This window comes from Suncus etruscus, chromosome 13, assembly GCF_024139225.1.
Source record: "Suncus etruscus isolate mSunEtr1 chromosome 13, mSunEtr1.pri.cur, whole genome shotgun sequence".
Classification (NCBI taxonomy): Eukaryota; Metazoa; Chordata; class Mammalia; order Eulipotyphla; family Soricidae; genus Suncus; species Suncus etruscus.
Window position 1 is genome coordinate 82676033 of NC_064860.1, and position 23943 is coordinate 82699975.

The following is a 23943-nucleotide window of genomic DNA, read 5'->3' on the forward strand; positions in this document are numbered from 1 at the left end:
AGAGGGAGAAAGATAGACACAGAATAGTCTCACTCATCTATGGCTTTTAAGAAAAATTAAAGACATTATTGTAATAATGCCAGTGACAATAGACATGAGACCAGAAGGACCGACTCATGATATGAAGCTTACCATAAAGAGTGGTGAGTGCAGTTAGAGAAATAACTACACTAACAGCTATCATGACAATGTTAATGAGTGAGAGAAGTAGAATGCCTGTCTGGAATACAGGCAGTGGTGGGGGAGTAGAAAGATGGAAGGTATAATTTGGGGGGTTCCTTTTTATGACTGAAACTCAATTACAATCATATTTGTAACCATGGTGCTTAAATAAAGATATCATTAAAAAAAACATGTCTTTGTTTTTGAAATATCAGCATCTTTTTGATCCACTTTGAATGTTTGTGATCATTACTATATTTTAGGTAAAGAATGAAATCAAATGTGGCAAATTTGTTAATTTTGGTTGTGCTCTACTATATGAAAATCTGAAATAAAATGTGCTGAATTAGTTTATAAAGTCATAGCAAATTATTTCAATGTTGTGGTTCAGGCTTTATAGGAAGGAACTGATAAAAATTCTCTTACCTCATTTCCTTCTCACCCTACTTGCCTCTTCTACTTGCAACTATTCTCCCTTACATGCCTCAGGAGCAGACATTTTACTTTTCTCTCTTCCTTATTTTTTCCTTTTGTGTGTTGACTTTATAGATGATTACTTTTGTTGTACAGTTATTTGTTTCTAGGAGGTTTAGAGTGACTCTTAAGGACTTTCTAATTATAATGCCATGTGCAGACAGTGATAATTTTGCTTCTTTTCCAATTTGGATCCCTTTGATTTCTTTTTCTAGTCTGTTTGCTTTAGCTAGGATACCTATTATTAAATTGAATAAAAACAAAGTCAGTGAGGGTTTGGAGCCATAGTACAGTGGGTGGGGGATATGTCTTGCATGCAGTTAAACAGTTTGATCCCTAGCAGCATATTATAGGTCCCTAAAACATGCCAGGAGTTATCTTTGAGCACAGAATAAGGAATAAGCCCTGAGCACTGTCAAATTGCTTCCTCTCCCACATTAAAAAAATTTAGAGGCAGGGGATATCCTTGTCTTGAATCTGATCTCGGGGAATGCTTTTAGTTTTTCACCATTGAGAATGAGCTGTGGGTTTGTTAGAGACGCTGTTACTATTTTGAGGACGATGACTTTCAACCCTATTTACTGAGAATTTTCTTAAAATCATGAATTCACATTGGATCTTCATAAAATCTCTCTTTGTACTAACTGATATGATTATCTGATTTTTATCTTTCCTTAAGTTTTATACTTCAATATGTATTCATGTAGTTCTCATTAGCATCTTATAATTTCAACTTGAAGATGCTTCTTTGATATTCTTGAAAAGTTGTTCTACAGGTATAGAACTTGTATAGTTTTCCCTTGTAAGCTCATGAATGACTTAGTGGTGATGAGAACTAGGTGATTTGGGGATGGAATTCTTGATTGGCAAACAAAAAATTAGGGTGTTACATGTGTGCATGATGTCCATATAGGGAATTAATTTTTGACAAAGAAAGCAGAATGGGGAAGTAAGAAATGCATACTCCTGACTCCGTGGAGATCAATACTTAGGTGTGTATTAATCATTTCATATTTAGCTCTGAAATTGCAGTTAAAGGCCTTTCAGTGAAAAATGATTTGTCTTTTTGTGAAAAGCCCTGAGTGAATAAGCCTAAGTTGCTGGAAGGACTTGATGCCCCCCAAAGTAATTTCTATATATTTTTTTTACAGTCTTATGGTCTTGACCGGTAAACTAATTACAGAGTCAATCTATCAACTAGCAGTAATAGAGAAGGGTAGTTTTTTATTTAGGGCACAAACTTTATCCTTTTCAGGGGAAACTGGGAATTGGAAATTCCCTCCCATATTATGATAATGTGAAGAGGAGAGGGCTGTTGGGAAGGATGTGTCCTAGTCTTTGCTATTAATTTTCTCATTGGCCAAGTAAAGAAATCAGCTATTGTATAGGTTTTCTTTAGGGCATGCATTTGTTATATTTTTGGCTACTTCACTTAGATGAATTAGCTGAAATGAAAATAAACCTTACTGCATAGAGGAAAGGAAAGAAAACCCACTTTTTAAAGAGTTTTAGTTGAAGGCTTTCCAGAGATATTAACAGAGAATGTAACAGAGAATCATTAGATTAATCAACTATTTTAAAAATATATGAAAGTAGCTAACATATTCTGGTTATCTGCTTCTCTGGCCCACCCTCGTGTGAGATGTCAGTTGGAATAGGTAGGTTACATTATTTCTTTTGAAGAGACAAGGTCATACCTAACCACACTCAGAAGCATATCCAAATTCTGGGATCAAGGGTTTCTACTAAAGTTCTCAGAAGACCATGCAGTATCAAGAACATAGGGGTCCAGTATGCACAATTTATGCTCCAGCTCTTTTTGAACTATCTCCCTGACGTGTTGAAAATAATAGTATTTTGAATATACCATGTCAAAACATGAAGAATATTAAATTTGCATTTCTCTTGTTAGGTGGATATTTCCAGCTGAATTTTGCAGTTGCTGAGGTTGTTTTGGATTTTCTTTCACCATAGAAGGAGGCAGGGATGCGATGCAGGGGGACCACAGAGCTTTACATGCAGCAGTAATATTTATTTCAGTTTTGCTATAGCTCATTTAAGCAGAGGTTGCCTTAGAGAAATTGGGGAATGGGATAATAAGGCACACAGAAACCTTGTTGCCAGAATCATTTTTCAGATGACAGATTAGCATTTTCTTTTTTTTTATTATTTTAATTATGACAACAAAGATGCAAAGAACGAGGACAGGGTAAAGTTACAGTGGAAGCACAATCAACCATAAACGGAATTCTCGGTAGTTCCATCGATGATATCCCAGCCTTGAACTTTCAGCCAAAGAACATTAAGAAAAACAAAACTGAACCCATGTACAATACAATTAATTTGTCCCTCAAATCCCCAGTTGTATTACATACTATTTCTTAGCAGCACACAATATAATCCAAAGAGATTAGACTTATGTAACTCCTTAAACATTGAGGGCAAAGTACATTTATCTAGTTCCATGCACATGCTTACTAGTTTAAGTTAACCTCAAAAGTTTCAGTGGGTTGTTTTTCTTAAGGATTGGAGTCAAGGGAAAATAGTAAAAAATGGTGTTAGAGTGGCATTTGTTTGCATAGGCCCACCAAAATATAAGGGACATGGAAAGAAAAATTATGGTCTAAATACAAGGAAACCCTACCCCTGAAGTTTCCTGGCACAGGACTGACTCTAGTCTCCAGGCAAACTAGTTTGTCCAATCCAAGTCATAGTCTGCAGTGGCAATACAGATTAGCATTTTCAAAGCAGTAGCAAGAAGGGGAGAGAGGACAGCCTGAAGGGAGAATTAAGAATATTTTTCTGACATTGAATGCTAACTAAAATTCCACTTTATTTCACTTTGTGAAATTAATGTAAAAAGTGTAACAAGAACCTGTGTTCTTTCAAAAATTCATTTTTTGATTATAAATTTTTAAATTTACAAATATTAGTTTATATAAAATCTTACACTAACACTGGGGGTAGGAAATAATCTCATTTTACAGAGAAGTTATTATAATACTTTATTTACTATTTAGTTATTTTTTATTGCTTTAACCACTGTTGTTTCAGAATTGTTTATAGTTGGGTTTCAGTCATAATATGTACAATATCCTTCACTAGTGGAACTTTCCTGCCACCATTTTCCCCCATTTTCCTCTCACCCTCACCCCTGCCTTTCTCTGTGGCAGGCATTTTGCTTCTCTCTTTCTTTTTGAGACTGTGGTTTGCCCTATTGTTAATAAAGAAAAAGTGCCAAGCATGTCACTTTATTTCCTTTCAGCACCATGTTTTTGTTCAGAGTGATCAGTTCCAACTATCATCCATTTCTATGCCAATTGCACTCACTGCTCTTTCTGGCAAGCTTTTTCTGACCTTCATCTCTATTGACCTAATATTATTACCATATTGTCTTTTATTTTCCTTATATACCACAAATGAATGAGATTATTTTATGTCTATTTCTCTTCCTCTTATTAATTTCACTCAGCATAATAATTCTTCATGACATTCATGTATAAGCAAATTTCATGACTTCATTTTTCCTAATGGCTGCATAGTATTCCATTGTGTAGTTGAACCACAGTTTCTTTAGCCACTCATGTGTTGTTGGGCACCTGGGTTGTTTCCAGATTCTGATTATTGTATATAGTGCTTCCATGAATATAAATGTACATAGGGCATTTTTGTATTGTGTTGCTGTGTTCCTAGGGTATATCCTTAGGAATGGTATTGCTGGATCATATGAAAACTCAATTTCTAGCTTTTTGAGGAAAGCCCATATTGTTTTCTTAAAAGTCTGGACCAGTCTACATTCCCACCAAAAATAAATAAGGGTCTTTTTTATCCCATATCCATGACAACATGGATTGTTCTTACTCTTTGTAATGTGTGTGCTAGTTTCTGTGGTGTGAGATGATATCATCTTGTTTTGATTTGCATCTCCCTGATGATTAGTGATATGGAACATTTTTCATGTATCTTTTTTCCATCTATATTTCTTCCCTGAGGAAATGTCTGTTCATTTCTTCTCCCAATCTTTGGATAGGGTTATAATTTTTTCTTGCAAATTTTAATTAAGACCTTATTTATCTTAGATATTAACTCCTTATTTGATGGGTACTGGGTGAATAGTTTCTCCCATTTAGTGGGTACCTTTTTTTTCTAGTTATTGTTACCTTTGAAGTGTAGGATCTTATCAGTTTAATATAGTCCAATTTATCTTTGCTTCTATTTGCTTCTCGAGTGGTGTTTTATTGTTGAAGATTCCTGTAACTTCAATGTCATGGAGTGTTCTGCCCATGTTATACTCTATGGACCTTTAGGTTTCAGGCCTGATATCAAAGTTTTTAATTAATTTTGATTTTACCTTTCCTCATGGTATTAAAAAGAGTTCTGAGTTTTTTTTTTATTTTTGCATGCAATTGGCCAGTTTTCCAAGCACCACTTGATAAAAATACTTTTCTTGCTCCACTTTGTATTTCTTGCCCCTTTATGAAAGATTAATTGATTGTATATATGGGGAACATTCTCTTTTTTTTTTTTTTTGGTTTTTGGGCCACACCCGTTTGACGCTCAGGGGTTACTCCTGGCTATGTGCTCAGAAATCGCCCCTGGCTTGGGGGGACCATATGGGACGCCGGGGGATCGAACCGCGGTCCTTCCTTGGCTAGCGCTTGCAAGGCAGACACCTTACCTCCAGCGCCACCTACCCGGCCCCGGAACATTCTCTTAATACTCAAGACGATTCCATTTATCTAAGGGTCTGTCTTTTATTCCAGTACCATGCTTTTTTAATGACTACTGCTTTATAGTACAGCTTAAAGTTGGGGGAAGCAATACCTCCCATCCTCTTTACCCCAAGGATTGCTTTAACTATTTGTGGAAGTTTATTGAACTTCAGGAGTGTCATTCAATTTCTTTTAAAAATGTCAATGGCATTTTTACAGGGATTGCATTAAATATGTACAATGCTTTAGGAATTATGAGCAGTGTCTCTATTTTCATTTCCTTGTGTCCACTTTTATTTCTTAAAGTAGTATTTTATAGTTTTACTTATATCAATCTTTCACCTTTGTAGTTAAATTGACTACAAGGTATTTGATTTCCTGAGGTACAATTGTGAATGACATGATTTTAAAGTATCTTTTTCTTCTCTTTCATTATTTGTATTTAGAAAAGCCAGAGATTCTTGTGTATTAACTTTGTCACATGCCACTTAGCTATATTTATAAGTTTCTGTCATTATCACCACCACCACCACCGCTGCTGCCACCGCTGCTGCTGCCACCTCGCACTACAAGTATCATCATCATCATCATCATCATCATCATCATCATCAGTTATTTCAGAAGGTTTTGCACTTTCTAGAAGTTCTGAGGAGATTCTGGCCAACTCACTTCCTCTAAAGTAATAGCACTTAAAAATAAATTTTGTTAAAAAAGTAAATTCTGTTAAGAAAGACTTGACGTGAAAAACTGAACTTTTTGAGTAGAGGAATCATACTAGGCAGTGCTCAGGGTTTACTTCTGGTTCTCTGCTTAGGGATCACTCCTGGTTATGTTCAGTGGACCATATGTGGTGCTGGGATTGAAATTTAGGTCAGCCATATGCAAGGAAAGTGACCTTCCCACTACATTAGCACTCTAATACCCCAAAGTTTTCACTTTTAATAAAATTTGACATACAAGTCACTTGCTATGAAAAATACCAGGGTTAAGCTGAACAATGCAACTCTACATTTTTTAATTTGATGATTTAATGGAGCAAAATTAACAGGACAAAATCAAAATCTAAACCTCATTGGAAGGTTAATACATATCCATTACCATGACATATATTTTGTTTTACTCCTTTCCGAAGAAGTAAGCTAAGTCTCTCTCTGTCTCTTTTTATTAAACGGATAACAAATATTAAATAAAACATGGGTTATTTAATGCCTAGATTGGCAGGAAAGGAGAGTCTTGGGTTTTGAACCACTGATGAAAGACTGACTCTGTTGGAAAGAATGGCCTTAAGGGGTTCCAAGACCTGGAGCCTTTAGGACCAGGCTGAACCAGATAGAGGGAGGAGGGCGTGGGAGAGTACTTTGCCATAGGCAGGTGAATGGCTGATGTGTCACTGAAATTCCTAGCAGTTGCCTGTAGCTCTCTGGCTGTGGTGAAGGATGTTGATGCCAAAAGAGATGTCAGGACTAGTTTAAAAGCCTGAAAACTGAAAAATGACATAGTTTTGGGCAGTTCAACTCATCAAATCCAGCCTCTACAGTTTATTTTATTTCATCCCAGTATATCTTGATATCCCTTTCTGGAAGATGAATTAAAAAAGGGAAAGACACAAAAGATGTGGAAAAAGAAAGCTTCCTTTCCAGACTTTTAGTTCCTTTACCTCTATCCTTTTTTTCACTTTTACTACTATATATATAGGCTAAAACTTTATAAACCTATTTCTAGAAGTGCTTAAGGCCCTTTGTAGTTTTTTTTTGTTGTTGTTGTTGTTGTTTTTGGGTCACACCTGGCAGCACTCAGAGTTACTCCTGGCTATGCTCAGAAATCGCTCCTGGCAGGCTCTGTGGACCATTTGGGATCCTTCTGCATCCAAGGCAAACATCCTACCTCCATGCTATCTCTCCGGCCCCTAGGCCCTTTGTATTTTTATTTTGAATTGGTCTTCTATATAGAAATGATCCCATCTAATTGCTAATCACAAATATAAATAATGTAGTGTCAACTATAAACATTTTAGACTCTTCCAAATATAGAAGGGCAGATGACAAGTTAACTCAGGATCAAACATTAATACTAAAAATACCAAAAATAGTCACCCTCGGTTATGTAACAGTCTGAATTATTAGGGTGAAGGGCCCAATTAATCTTTGGACTTTCTAAAGGGAGTGATTTGTTATCCCCTCTGCCAAGTGGAGATATTTTCTCCATGAAATTTTCTCATGAACATTAGTTAAGTTTAAGGGAAAAATTAGAGATGTGTAGTTCCTCAGCCTGATAAAGTGGTAAAATCAATAATACCCCCAAGGGGATTATAAGAGTTCATCTAGGACACCTGAGTAACTACTTTGTGAAAACCTAATAAATACAACAGATAATTTATGTGTATATTTTGGCAATAGAGAAGTATAATCTCTTAAGAAAATATATATGGAGTACTTTTGGAATTTGAACAGAAAGATTAGATTAATATTTAAATATTGTTTTTATTGGAATTATATACTTTATAATAGATTGATATTTATGCTTATGATAGAAAGTGTTATTGCACCACCTAGCCATAAAATGTCAAGGTCCTTCCACTTCAGTTCTTTGGTCCCTTCTCACCCTTCCTACATTTTACTTCACTCTCTTTTATCTCCTGCCCCGTTGCTCCTACTTTTGGAAAATCCAGATATGTTGTAGTCTTAGACTTTGTTTTTATTTTCCTTTGTCTACTTAATTGATTTTTTATATTTCACATATGAGTGAGGTCATCCAGCATTTATCGTTCTCTTTCTGACTTATTTTGCTTACTATTTGCTTATTTGCTTATTATTATACCCTCCAATTTCATCCAAGTTGTAGCAAAGCATTGTTTCATTTTTATATATTTTATATTTTCTTTTTTGGGGGTGGACAGGTGTTTATTACACCCAGTAGTGCTCAAGGATCGACCACTTCTGGTGGGAACCAGGTGGGGTGCCTGGGATCTAATCAGAGTTGGCCACACGCAAGGCAAATGCTCTACCAGCTGTACAATTACTCCAGCCCTCAATATCTTTATCTGCTAATCTGTTGTTGGGATATGGGCTGCTTTCACATCATGACTCTTATGTTGCTATGAACAGAGCTGTGTATATGGTTTTTTAATTACTGCTTTATTTTATTCTCTGTGTATATGTCAAGGAGAAGAATTGCTGGTCATATGACAGTTCTGTAGATCATATCTTCACCAATAGTGAGTAAGGGTTCTTTCTTCACTCTATACTCTTTGGCACTGGTTGTTTCCAGCCTTTTTGATAAAGGCCATATTTATTGCTATTTATTATTTTGTCTTTGGTCAGCATCAGGCTCTGCTTAGGGCTTACTCCTGACTCTGTGCACAGGGAACAATCCTGGAAACCTCAAGGGATCTATTGATTGGGTGCCAGGATTGAACTCAGATTGACCACATGTAAGTCAAAGCCTTATATTATCAATCTGGCCCCTCTTATTACTACTTAGACTTGTTTTTCTCTAATAATCTGCGACTATGACCACTGTTATGGCCAATGCTTATTGGCCATATTATGAGATCAGACTAATTTCTATGAAAGACCAAAATAAAGGAGGTAAAGGAGATATATTCATATCACTCAGAGAATTCAGGGGATGTATTTTCACTCCTCACCATTAAAGAAGACCCTTTTTCCAATTTCTATTTCTATACCTGAGGACACACTTTTCCCTCTATCTCTTCAATATTAATTTCACATAAACAAAATTTCTTTTGGCTCAATATCAAATTCACAGTACTTAGACAAGTACCTAACACATAGAGAACAGTCAATAAATCATATTTTCAACTAAAATGGCTTAATTGAATTTTTGGTAGAATATTGAAGCTGTTGAATGGTAGAATCTAGCAAAATAAAATTAAATAGAAAGTACAGAGAAACTTATTCCATGTTTCAAAAATCAAAGAGGTCCCAGATAGGGAACTGTAATTTGATGATGTCATATATAAACACTTTAGATAACAGGAAATAAAAACACAAACTAGTTATTTGCTGTAACTATGGCAAAACTTTATATAATCATAGGCCATAGTTCACATTCTACCTAATAAAAAGGTATAACATGTAGACTAGTGAATGTGACAGCACTTTTAATCTTTATTTTGACCAGCTATTGTTAGAATATTTGCTATATGCTTTGTGAATTGAAATAATAGTAAGATAAAAAATAGGAAGAATTTGTCTTTAATAGCAATTATTCAGAATAATTAGAGTATATTGAATGGAAGATAAACTTATAATTTATGAAGATATTGCTCTGTTCAAGAAAAGGCTCAGTGAGATGGGGAGTTATGCGTGAGAGGTTTATTTTGTAGTAGTCAGAGTTTAAATCACAGTAAATGTGTAGATATTTCAAAAAGACATTTTATTTTGCCAAAAATAATTTCTAAATTTTATCTGTACTGAACTTTGAGAGGAACAGAAACTTCTAGATCTGAGATAATTGAACAATAGGCTGTAAAATGACGGCACAAATGTTCAAGTGCCTCGTAATGTGAAGATATAATAGTTAATAGGAAGTTGTATGATCAGACCAACAGTTATGTAATTTTATTTATTTATTATGTCATTAAAAGTGCTTTTAATAAATCATTTTTAAAGTTGAACACACAGTTAGGAAGTTGTTCATGAATGAGTTTCAGTCATACAATGTCCAACATCCATCCCTTCACCAGGGCACATTTCCTGCCACTAATGTCTCCAGTTTTCCTCCTGCTCTTCCCCTATCCCTGTCTGCTTGCCTTTGTGACTGACATTTAAAAGACCAACATTTCAACTTGGATGATCCATTCTCAGACTTAACATTTAATATCTTTTATTATTAAATAATATGTGCTAATTTTCCTAATAAACTGGCATTTCTGTAAAGGCAAAAAACTGCTATTTCTTATCCTTGAACTTCCTTGGAATTTCAAAGCACAGTAGTTGAAATAATTGTGGATAGTCAATAAATGTTTCTATGAGCAAAACAACTTTTTATTTTTTTTTCATTTGGGGTCCAAACCAGGCAGTTTCCAGGGCTTGTCTGTGTTCAGATAACCACTTCTAGGGGAGTTTGGATGATTAAATAGGGTACTTGGGGAATCATATGATATGATGGGAACAGAACATAGATTAGATGAATGTAGTGAAAGTTTCTTATCCACTGTACTATCTCTCCAGTCCCAAGCAAAACAACTTTTATATAGCATTGTCTTAAACTTAAGTTGAGAGGAAAATAAATACTAAGAAAGTACAATAGATGAAAGTTAAAAGCTTCAGAATTGGAGGAATTATTAAGAAGTCTCTTTGTAGGAATTGGGGAAAAATTTGAATGGGTTGAGGAGTAGATGAAAGACAACAGGATCAGATTGCCTGAAAGATGATTGTGTCTGAACAGTGTAACAGGACAGGAAAAGAAAACTTTACTAAATGCTCACAATATCTGCAAATAGCATTTAGTCACATAGGAATATTTCATTCAGAGCCAAATAGCACAGAAATTTTGTTTTATTGAAGCAAGGAACTTACAGGATTTGAAAAAAAGAGAAGAGAAGGAGATAATTTCAGGGCTCTCTGAAGTTGTGTGAAGGCAGCTCCATTTTGGAGTAAGTGGGGTTGGGCTTAGAGAACCAAATCAAGACAGATAAGGGTCTGTAGATTGAGCACAGAGCTGAAACTAATCCTATCAGGCTTCCCCTGAAGAAGCTTAAATCCTCACGTTATCACACTTGATTTGTTCAATTTTTCCTTGGGCAGAGTTAGCTTGATATCACTGCACCAAAAGAGAGAATTTTGGAGAGAAGGAACCAGGATTGAGTGCCAAATTGAACTGACTAGTCTAGGAGGAAACTGGGTTAGGTAGTTCAATAAATAAGTGCTGTTGCTCAGGATATGTGTTGTCAGGGGCCACCCAGGACTACTTTAGCAGTGTTTGGGGTCTTCCAGGACCACACATCATGCTGGGATTAAATTTAGTAAGGGCACATATACCCCTAACCCCAGCCTGATGCTGTTACATTTGACAAATAATCGGTGCTTTGTATCTAACCATACTGGAATTTTGAAAGTTTTTTTCTGCTTTTTCATGGAGACTCAGTAATATTTCCTTTAATAAAATATCAATCTTCCTATTCATTTCATAAATGTGAAGCTGTAAGCAAGAGCTCTACTTGTAAAGACAAAATTCTGAGTCTGATTGTGAATTGCTGGGAGGTCCTATCACAAATATATCTGTTCTCACAAACTCTAGTTTCTTTGTTGGAAAGAGATGTTGACAGATTTATTGTGATAATTAAATAATAGAAGGTCATCCAAGTTCTTATCATAGAACTTGAATTCAATCCATCTGACCTGCATGTTTACTAAAGTTTCCAAGACAGCACTGTGGGGTTTCTGGCTCCAAGATTTAAGGAAAACATCTTCAGAATTGAGAAAGAAGAGATAGCGTCTGCACAGTCATTTGGAATTTAACCAGTGAGTGATGCACTGAAGTGGCATCATAGGTAGGGTTTTAGAATCTAGGAGAGAGTAAGGCTAAAGATTTGGATTTGTGTGCCCAATGCAGCAATGGTGAAGAGAAATATGCCTAAGAATAGTTTTGTAAATGAGAGAAAGACAGGGATATGAATTAAATGGTAGAAAATATGCCTGGTATGTGTGAGGCCCTAAGCTCTATCATGGCCCCCTTCTTCAAACCTCACTGAGTGTGGCACTCATAACAATAACAAAAATAAAATAAGGGGGGAGCGGAGAGGAAAGAAAAAAAAAAGAAAAAAAATAAAATAAGAGGAGAATCAGTGTTTCTAGGACATGTTTCCAGAGTCAAGGGCTATCAGGAAAAAAAAAGTATTTGAAAAAAAACCAAAGGGAGCAACCAGAGATGTAAGGAAAAACAGGAATGAGGAATATTGAAGAAGTTAAGGGAAGGCTGTTTGATATTTTTTTTTTTAGGAGTGGCCAAGGAAGATAAATAAACTCAATCTGTCAGTACCAGTTAGATATGGCACTTTTTTTTTTTTTTTTTTTTTTTTACTGCACTCATTTCTTTGTTCAGGTCTGGCATTAGTAAAATCTAAGCTGCTGTGTGTTGAGAAATAGAAAGACATATTTATTTTATATTAAGGGCTAAATCAGATTACAAATCACATGTCAAATAGTACAACCTGTTTTTCTTCCTCCCTTTTTTGTTTTCTGTTCCTGTGATGTATGGGGTGCATAGTTGGTTGTAATGCTGTAATCTCAGTGGTAGTGTTGGCATTTACATTTGATAATGTAGGCTGGTCCTTGGGAAGCAAACCAGCAAGCCAAGTGGTTTTTCAACACTTCAAGGCCCCCTGTAACCTTTTTTTTTTTTTTTATCCAAAAAAGATGAAGAAACTTTTTATATTGGTGTTGGCCATTAAAGCAAAAATACTTTCTTGGATAAAGCCACTTGCTGACTGTTTCTAAGGAATCAAAACTGAGGTGACCCCTTACTATTATTTTTGCTTCTGCCTGCGTCTGACTTTCATCCCTGTGCTTGGTTTCCCATTTGCTCTGAACTCCAACACTTCCTGAGGGTGGTTTTCGGTGCTCTCCAAAACGTCAACAATACTCAGTGGTGACTCTATCTGCTACAGGCTGTTTTGTAACTTATTCCGTCTCCACCCATCCAGTTTGACCCATGGGACATGAATCTCAGCACCAGAAGTGTTCAAGGTAGTCAGCTGTGAGGGACCGGGGTACTGTATTTATGAGTTGTGTGATGGTGACACAGGTTTCTAAGGAAGCTTCATTAATTAGCAAATCTAAGTGCCAGCAAAAATAGAAGTCTTTTATGATTACCATAGGAGATATGTTCCCACATAATCACTTCCCACTTTCCCATGCTGAGTCATGCTCTAGTTTCATTTTCTCAAGCTAGATAACAACCACTGCCAATGCCATAAAACATTTTTATTACCAGTTACGAACTTTACTTGAAATCAGATGTTTTTAAATTTACTTTTCTTGCTGAGTAATAAGCGGAAACACAAAATTTTTGGAATACATTTTTTTTTTCTGATTCAGAAATTCTATCCTCTGAAATGGAAAACATCTAAGACCATTGGCCTGAATTTTTATCTCCATTTGAAAACCTTCCTTTATCTGGAGAGAGAATACAGCAGTGGGGCATTTGCTTTGCAAGTGGCTGACTTGGGTTCTAACCCTGGTATGCAATATGGTTCCCTGAGTCCTGCATGCATTGATCTCTGAGCAGGGAGCCAGGTTTAAACTCAGAGAACAGCTTGATGTAGTCCCCCAAACAACAACAAAACTTTTTTTCCTCCCAACCTTTCTTCTCTCCCCTGTAATTTTAAGTGCATCCAGCACATTAGCTCAGAACTTGAGTGCATGTTACTTCTTGGTACTTCTTTCCTTTTCTTGCCCACATAAAAATAGAAAATATCTACTGTCTTAAAAAAGGGAAATACATATGGCCAAAAGACACATGAAAAAATGCTCCACATCACTAATCATCAGGGAGATGCAAATCAAAACAACTATGAAGTACCACCTCACACCCCAGAGATTGGCACACATCACAAAGAATGAGAACAAGCAGTGTTGGCGGGGATGTGGAGAGAAAGGAACTCTTATCCACTGCTGGTGGGAATGCCGACTAGTTCAACCTTTATGGAAAGCAATATGGAGATTCCTCCCAAAACTGGAAATTGAGCTCCCATACGACCCAGCACTCCTAGGAATATACCCTAGGAACACCAAAATACAATACAAAAATCCCTTCCTTACACCTATATTTATTGCAGCACTATTTACCATAGCAAGACTCTGGAAACAGCCAAGATACCCTTCAACAGATGAATGGCTAAAGAAACTGTGGTACATATACACAATGGAATATTATGCAGCTGTCAGGAGAGATGAAGTCATAAAATTTTCCTATACATGGATGTACATGGAATCTATTATGCTGAGTGAAATAAGTCAGAGAGAGAGAGAGAGAGATATGTAGAATGGTCTCACTCATCTATGGGTTTTAAGAAAAATGAAAGACATTCTTGCAATAATAATTTTCAGACACAAAAGGAAAAAGAGCTGGAAGTTACAGCTCACCTCATGAAGCTCACCACAAATAGGGGTGAGTTTAGTTAGAGAAATAACTACGTTTTGAACTATCCTAATAATGAGAATGTACGAGGGAACTAGAAAGCCTGTCTAGAGTACAGGTGGGGGTTGGGTGGGGAGGAGGGAGATTTGGGACATTGGTGATGGGAATGTTGCACTGGTGATGGGTGGTGTCTTTACATGACTGAAACCCAAACAAAATCATGCATGTAATAAAGTTGGTTAAATAAAAAAAAGGGGGGAAAACTTTAACTTCTCTTTCCCATTCAATGGGAAAAGGGGTCTCAAACTCGCGGCCCCCGAGCCGCAAACGGTCCTCCGTACAACATTTTGTGGCCCTGCCCTAGAGGATTCTTTTTTGTTTTGTTTTGTTTTAGTTGTTTGGGTCACACACACCCCCCCCCCCAATGTTCAAGGCTAACTACTGACTTTGCACTCAAGGATCATCCCGACTTTGCCTCCTGCGGCCCCCAGGTAAATTGAGTTTGTGATCCCTGGAAGAACGAGCTAGGCAGATAGGGTTTGACGAATAGAAAATGAAACTTCTATTAGCCTCTTTCTCACACTAGTGATTTCTTGAGGAATTAAATGAGAAAGAAATGTGACAGGTAAGATTGGAGATTCCTAAAAGGGACTCTTGAATGCAGCTGCAGGAACATCTAGAATTTTGGCAATAGTAGTTCTAGAAAGTTGGTAGGATCTGAAGGCAGAAAGATTTCAAACTTCGCTTTCTTTTAGAGACCTGAACATTAACAAGACATTCTATAATTACTTTACTGTATTATTCTAAGATGGATAGGCCTTTGGATACATCAAGGTTTCTTAGGCTATATAGTGGTGAGGGTAATATTAGATGTGATTTTTATAACCAAGACATTTCCTTGCAAAGGAACCATGCAAGTAGGAGTGGAGGACATTTATATATGCACCCAGATAATTCAATCACCAAGGATGAAATGGTACAATGGATGCCAAGATGAGAGATGGCTTTATGATTCAAATACTAGTGCTCTTTCTTTTACAGCCTAACTCCCAAACACACATCCATTTTCAGCCTTCAATATTATTATCAATCACATATATATATCAACCATATATATAATAATCATATATTTTAGCACCACATAATTGATGAAGTTTTGATGAAAACCAAATTTAGGGAAAATTACATTTTGCAAATATAAAAAAAGCCTTGACTGGGAAAGAGCCTAGGGTTTTGGCCATTGTTTGATCTAGATAATTATTTTACATTTCTCTTCTTTCTCCTCAAACCTTACGGTAAGCATGGAGGTATGTATATCAATCAGATATATCAAGAGACCCCCATGGACTAAGCTACAGTCATTAAATGCTATATTTTCGGGTTCACTGTGACATTATATCATTGTTCACCGGATGGCTCCAAGCTAGGGGTTGATCACAGTGAAAGCGTTGGAAAAGAGGACACCTCTGCTTAATGTGCTTAATATGGGACTTCCTGAATGGTAGTCATGGGTATTATTAGTGCTTCAAGAGACTTTGTTGGCCTCATTAAGAATTTCTCACAACTGTATATTGTCCTCACAATGCCAACTTTGAATTTTATTTTATTTTATATTGTTTTCTGGGTCACACCCAGTGACGCTCAGGGGTTACTCCTGGCTATAAGCTCAGAAATCGCTCCTGGTGTGGGGGACCATATGGGACCCCGGGGGATTAAACCATTGTCCATCCTAAGTCAGCGTGTACAAGGCAAATGCCATACTGCTTACACCACCACTCCGACCTCTCAACCTTGAATCTTAGATTTACATATCCATCTTAATGTAAAATTAGAGTTACCATTTGTCATACAAAATCTCTGATGTTCACACATACAGGTGCAAATAGATTACAACAAAACTAGTTTTGCTGCAAGGTTGACTTTTCTGTTAATGGCAGAGTCAGTTTCTCAGGTTTGGAACACTGGAGGTTTTTCAGTTACTTCTCTTTCTTCACATCTGACTGCTAATCTCTCCCATTAAAATAGATCAATCCTCAAACTATATTTAGGTCTCTGTACTACCTTCTTTTCTACCAGCAGCATATCTCTTATCATATTTTAACTGAATACAATACATAATATCTTTGAAGTGGTCTTTGCTTCAGTTTTTAATTGCCTTAAGTATAACAGTAAAATTAAATTGATTTTAGTAGTGCTCAATAATTCAAACAAATACCTTTAATTTTCCCTTTTATTTGGGGTGTATGTTTTGACCATATTCAGTAATACATAGGGGCTATCCCTGGCTCTGTGCTCAGAGATCACTTCTGGCAATGCTTGGAGGACAATATGCATTGTAGGATATCAAACTTGAATTGATCAAGGCAAGTATCAACCCATGTGATTTCTCTCCAGCCTCTGTTGTTTTTAATATTATATTTTAGTGTCTTTATTGTTTTTTTTAGCTTGGAACCTATACCCAACTATACTCAAGGCTTATTCCTATCTCTGTGTTCAAGAGTAATTCCTGGGGATGCTCAGTGGACAATACTGAGTGCCTGTCTTACCTTTCTCTCATCATTAATTTTCTTTTAATAAAAAATTTGAGATATAATTACTAAAATATCTTATAAGAACTTATTCATGATATATTATCAATTAAATAATTATAAACATATAGTTTTATATTTTGATGAATTTGTTCTATTTTTCCCTATATAATAATATAGTAAATGCTGTGTTATACATAAAGTACTGCTAACATGCCCACCAAAAAAGTGCTAGGGACCCCCCCACCATTATGCCACTATTCTTTCTCTACCTTTCCCAGCATCCTTAGATCACAGTTCTATTGTCATATCCTTTTTTTTTAGTGGGGGAGGTCACACCCTGCCATGCACAGGACTTACTCCTGGCACTGTGCTCAGAAATCACTCCTGGCAGGCTCGGGGGACCATATGGGATGCTGGAATTCGAATCTTTCCATCCTGGATCAGCTGCATGCAAGTCAAATGCCCTAATGCTGTGCTATTTCTCTGGCCCTGTCATCTCTCTCTTATTTATTTATTTTTTATGTAAACAACTTGATTACATACATAATTGTGTTTAGGTTTCAGTCATGTAAAGAACACCACCCATCACTAGTGCAACATTCCCATCACCAATGTCCCAAATCTCCCTCCTTCCCACCCAACCCTTGCCTGTACTCTAGACAGGCTTTCATTTTCCCTTGTACATTCTCATTATTAGGATAGTTCAAAACGTAGTTATTTCTCTAACTAAACTCATCCCTGTTTGTGGTGAGCATCATGAGGTGAGCTGTAACTTCCAGCTCTTTTCCTTTCATGTCTGAAAGTTGTTATTGCAAGAATGTCTTTCATTTTTCTTAAAACCCATAGATGAGTGAGACCATTCTGCGTCTTTCTCTCTCTCTGACTTATTTCACTCAGCATAATAGATTCCATGTACATCCATGTATAGGAAAATTTCATGACTTCATCTCTCCTGACAGCTGCATAATATTCCATTGTGTATATGTACCACAGTTTCTTTAGCCATTCATCTGTTGAAGGGTATCTTGGCTGTTTCCAGAGTCTTGCTATGGTAAATAGTGCTGCAAAGAATATTGGTGTAAGGAAGGGATTTTTGTATTGTATATTGTGTTCCTAGGGTATATTCCTAGGAGTGGTATAGCTGGGTCATAAGGGAACTCGATTTCCAGTTTGTGGAGGAATCTCCATATTGCTTTCCATAAAGGTTGAACTAGTCAGCATTCCCAATAGCAGTGGATAAGAGTTCCTTTCTCTCCACAACACCGCCAACACTGCTTGTTCTCATTCTTTGTGATGTGTACCAATCTCTGGGGTGTGAGGTGGTACCTCATAGTTGTTTTGATTTGCATCTCCCTGATGATTAGTGATGTGGAGCATTTTTTCATGTGTCTTTTGGCCATTTGCATTTCTTCTTTGTCAAAGTGTCTGTCCATTTTTTGATGGAATGAGATGTTTTTTTCTTGTAAAGTTCTGTCAGTGCCTTGTATATTTTGGAGATTAGCCCCTTATCTGGTGGGTATTGGGTGAATAGTTTCTCCCACTCAGTGGGGTGCTCTTGTATCCTGGGCGCTAAGAAACTTCTCAGCTTAATATATTCTCATCTGTTAATCTCTGCTTTTACTGCTTGGAGAGTGCAGTTTCCTCCTTGAAGATGCCTTTAGTCTCAATGTACTGGAGTGTTTTACCTATGTGTTGTTCTATATATCCTATGGTATTGGGTCTGATATCGAGGTCTTTAATCCATTTGGATTTTACCTTTGTACATGATGTTAACTGGGGGTCTAAGTTCAATTTTTTGCAAATGGATAGCCAGTTGTGCCAACACCACTCGTTGAAGAGGCTTTCTTTGCTTTATTTAGGATTTCTTGCTCCTTTATAAAAAATTAGCTGATTGTATGTCTGGAGAACATTCTCTGAGTATTCAAGCCTATTCCACTGATCTGGGGGCCTGTCTTTATTCCAATACCATGCTGTTTTAATAACTATAGCTTTGTAGTAAAGTTTAAAGTTGGGGAAAGTAATTCCTCCCATATCCTTTTCCCCAATGATTGCTTTGGCTAATCTAGGGTGTCTATTGATCCAAATAAATTTCAAAAGTGCCTGATCCACTTCTTTGAAGAATGTCATGGGTACCTTTAGAGGGATTACATTAAATCTGTACAATGCTTTGGGGAGTATTGCCATTTTGATGATGTTAATCCTGCCAAACCATGAGCAGGGTATGTGCTTCCATTTCCGCATGTCCTCTCTTATTTCTTGGAGCAGAATTTTATAGTTTTCTTTGTATAGGTCCTTCACATTTTTAGTCAGTTGATTCCAAGATATTTGAGTTTGTGTGGCACTATTGTGAATGGGGTTGTTTTCTTAATGTCCATTTCTTCCTTATTTCTATTGATGTATAAAAAGGCCATTGATTTTTGTGTGTTAATTTTGTAGTCTGCCACCTTGCTATATGAGTCTATTGTTTATAGAAGCTTTTTTGTAGAGACTTTAGGGTTTTCTAAGTAGAGTATCATGTCATCTGCAAACAGCAAGAGCTTGACTTCTTCCTTTCCTATCTGGATTCCCTTGATATCTTTTTCTTGCCTTATCGCTATAGCAAGTACTTCCAGTGCTATGTTGAATAGGAGTGGTGAGAGAGGACAGCCTTGTCTTGAGCCAGAATTTAGAGGAAAAGCTTTCATTTTTTCTCCATTGAGGACAATATTTGCCTCTGGCTTGTGGTAGATGGCCTTAAGTATATTGAGAAAGGCTCCTTCCTTTCCCATCTTGTTGAGAGTTTTGATCAAGATGGGTGTTGGACCTTATCAAATGCTTTCTATGCATCTATTGATATGATCATATGATTTTTATTTTTCTTGTTGTTGATGTTGTGTATTATGTTGATAGATTTATGGATGTTAAACCAGCCTTGCATTCCTGGGATGAAACCTACTTGATTGTAGTGGATGATCTTTTTTTTTTTTTTTTGGTTTTTGGGCCACACCCGGTAATGCTCAGGGGTTACTCCTGGCTATGTGCTCAGAAGTTGCTCCTGGCTTGGGGGACCATATGGGACACCGGGGGATCGAACCGCGGTCCGTCCAAGGCTAGCGCAGGCAAGGCAGGCACCTTACCTTTAGCGCCACCGCCCGGCCCCGGATGATCTTCTTAATGAGGCATTGAATCCTATATGCCAGAATTTTGTTGAGGATCTTTGCATCTGTATTCATCATCAATATTGGTCTGTAATTTTCTCTATGGTAGCATCTTTTTCTGGTTTAGGTATCAAGTTGATGTTGGCTTCATAAAAGCTATTTGGAAGTGTTCCTGTTTATTTAATTTCATAAAAGAGTCTTGCTAGAATTGGTAGTAGTTCCTCTTGAAAGGTTTGAAAGAATTCATTAGCAAATCCATCTGGGCCTGGGATTTTGATTTTGGGCAGACATTTGATTACTGTCTTAATTTCCTCAATAGTGATGGGTGTGTTTAGATATGCTACATCCTCTTCATTCAACCTTGGAAGATTATAAGAGTCCAAGAATTTATCCATTTCTTCCAGGTTCTCATTTTTAGTGGCATAGAGTTTCTCAAAGTAGTTTCTGATTACCCTTTGAATCTCTGTCATATCAGTAGTGATCTCTCCTTTTTCATTCCTAATACGAGTTATCAAGTTTCTCTCTCTCTCTCTTTGTTAGTTTTGCCAGTGGTCTATCAATCTAGTTTATTTTTTCAAAGACCCAACTTCTGCTTTTGTTGATCTTTTGGATTGCTTTTCAGGTTTCCACTTCATTGATTTCTGTTCTTAACTTTGTTATTTCCTTCTGTCTCCCTATTTTTGTGTCCTTTTGTTGAGCATTTTCTAATTCTATGAGCTGCATCATTAAGCTATTCAGGTATGCCCCTTCTTCTTTCCTGATGTGTGCTTGCAAAGCTATAAATTTTCCTCTCAATACTGCTTTTGCTGTGTCCCATAGGTTCTGATAGTTTGTTTCTTCATTGTCATTTGTTTCCAGGAAAATTTTAATTTCCTCTTTGATTTCATCTCGGACCCACTGGTTATTCGGTATTAGGCTGTTTAACTTCCAGGTATTAAAGTTTTTCTTCTGTGTCCCTTTGTATTTCACATATAATTTTAGGGCCTTATGGTCAGCGAAGGTAGCCTGCAAAATTTCTATCCTCTTGATATTATGGAGTTATGTTTTATGTGCTAGCATGTAGTCTATTCTGGAGAATGTCCCATGTACATTAGAGAAGAATGTGTATACAGGCTTCTGGGGGTGGAGTGTCCTGTATATATCTACTAGGCCTCTTTCTTCCATTTCTCTCCTCAGGTCTAGTATATTCTTGTTGGGTTTCATTCTGGTTGACCTGTCAAGTGTTGACAATGCTGTTTTGAGGTCTCCCACAATTATTGTGTTGTTATTGATATTATTTTTCAGATTTGTCAACAATTGTATTAAATATTTTGCTGGCCCCTCATTCGGTGCATATATGTTTAGGAGAGTGATTTCTTCCTGCTGTATATATCCCTTGATTACTACAAAATGTCCATCTTTGCCTCTTACAATTTTCTTAAATATAAAGTTTGCATCATCTGATATTAGTATGGCTACTCCAGCTTTTTTATGGGTGTTGTTTGCTTGGATGATTTTCCTCCAGCCTTTTATTTTGAGTCTTTGTTTGTTCCGACTATTCAGGTGTGTTTCTTGTAGGCAGCAGAAGTTTGGATTGAGTTTTTTGATCCATTTAGCCACTCTGTGTCTCTTAACTGGTGCATTTAGTCCATTGACGTTGAGAGAAAGAATTGTCCTGGGAGTTAGTGCCATCTTTATATCGAAGTTTGGTGTGTCTTTTGGTCAGTCTTGTCTTATAGTAGGCTGTTCAGTTTTTCTTTTAAGAATGGTTTTGAGTATGTAAAGTTTCTGAGCTGTTGTTTGTCTGTGAAACAATGTATTGTTCCTTCAAACCTGAAAGTGGGCTTTACTGGGTGCAGTATTTTAGGTGAAGCATTTATTTCCTTGAGTTTTGTCACTATGTCCCACCACTGCCTTCTGCCTTGAGTGTTTCTAATGACAGGTCTGCAGTAAATCTCAAGGATGTTCCCTTGAATGTAATTTCTCTTTTCAATCTTGCTGCTTTCAGAATTCTGTCTCTATCTGTGGGATTCGTCATTGTGACTAGGATGTGTCTTGGGGTGGTTTTTCTGGGGTCTTTTTTAGTTGGTACTCTTCGGGCATGCAGGATTTGATCGCATGTATTCTTTAGCTCTGGTAGTTTCTCTTTAATGATATTCTTGATCGTTGATTCTTCCTGGAGATTTTTTTCCTGGGTCCCTGTGACTCCAATGATTCTTAAGTTGTTTCTGTTGAGCTTATAGACTTCTAATTTTATCTGTTCCCATTCTTTGAGTAATTTTTTCCATTGTTTGATCATTTGCTTTAAGACTTTTTTCCAATTTCTTCTGCTGTATGGATTTGTTACTCATGTCATCTTTCAGAGTACTAATTCTATCCTCAGGTGCTGTTAACCTATGAGAAAGCTCAACCATTTTTTTTTTCTTCATTTCATCTATTGAGTTTTTCAGACCTGTTATTTGACCTGAATTTTCAGTTTGGAGTTTTTTGATTTCTATCTTCATATTCTTTTGATTCTTATTAATGTTCTCTTCTATACTGTCTTTGAGTTCTTTGAACATATTCCATATTGTGACTCTGAACTTCTTATCTGAGAGAATGAGTAGTTGGTTGGCCATGTTCTACTCATTAGAGTTGCCATCGTCATTCTTTATGTCTGGTGCTGGCCTGCGTTGTTTCCCCATTTTCACACTTGTATTGTGGGTTTTTGTAAGTGTTGTGTTTGTATTCATTGGCTAAATGATGTGTGTGGCCGCGGAGTGAAGCAGAGCGGTGGTGCTCCTCTGGCTCCTCCTTTTCTGGGCGTGTAAACTCACCTCCAGGGAAGGCTAGCCGTCTGCAGATGAGCCACACACAGGATGAAATCAGGCCAAGAAAGCAGCACAGCACAGAAGACAGGCAGATAGAGGTGCTGGCATCTTAGTTCCAGCAGCATTCAGCTGCTTCCCCTTTCTGGGCATGTAAACTCACCTCTAGGGAAGGCTAGCCATCCGCAGATGAGCCACATTCATGATGAAATCAGGCCGAGAATGCAGTACACTCAGAAGGCAGGCAGATAGGGGTGCTGGCATCTGAGTTCCCTCTCTCTGTCTCTGTCTCTTTAATTTTATTGAGACCAATGTATTGTCTTAGATCTTATCTTAATATAGTAAACTGGTTCTTCAAAAAATCAAGTCACACCACTCATGCAAAAATTTAAAAAACCTGTAATAATTTTCCATGCATGTTGCCTTTTTCTTTAGGGGCTAACACTAGTGGTTCTGGGGGATACAGAGCTACACTGGATGGTGCTCAGGTTGGTAATAAAGTCCCAGGATTCACGTATGCTAGCCATGTGTTCTAGTATTGGAGCTATTGCCTCATACTCCATTATCCCTCTCCACTTTTATTTTAATAAAGCAAATCTAGAGTAATATCAAATATTTACAAGAGCCTAATGACTTCCCACATCTTGGCCTGTTCCACTTTGTAGGAATTTGTTACACTCTGTTATATTCACTCTCGTCTCCTGATTCCCATCCAACAGAGGACATTTCTACTTTAGACTAGCTGCTTTCACTGCTTGAAATTTTCTTCCAGATAAATCCTTTATATTCTTGCTTTTATTCTTTTCATTTTTTTCTTTGGATAAGACCATGGGTGAAGTCTTGGATCATAGCTGGCAGAGCTCAGTGGTTTGTTGGTTTTTTCACTACACTGACCCATGGTAGTGTACAGGGTCTGTATATGGTGCCTGGACTTGAACTGAGGTTGGTGGAATATCATTCCTTTATTATTTCTCTAATCTAGAATAATTTACTTAAAATTATATTTTAGTCACTATGATTTACAGTGTGGTTAATT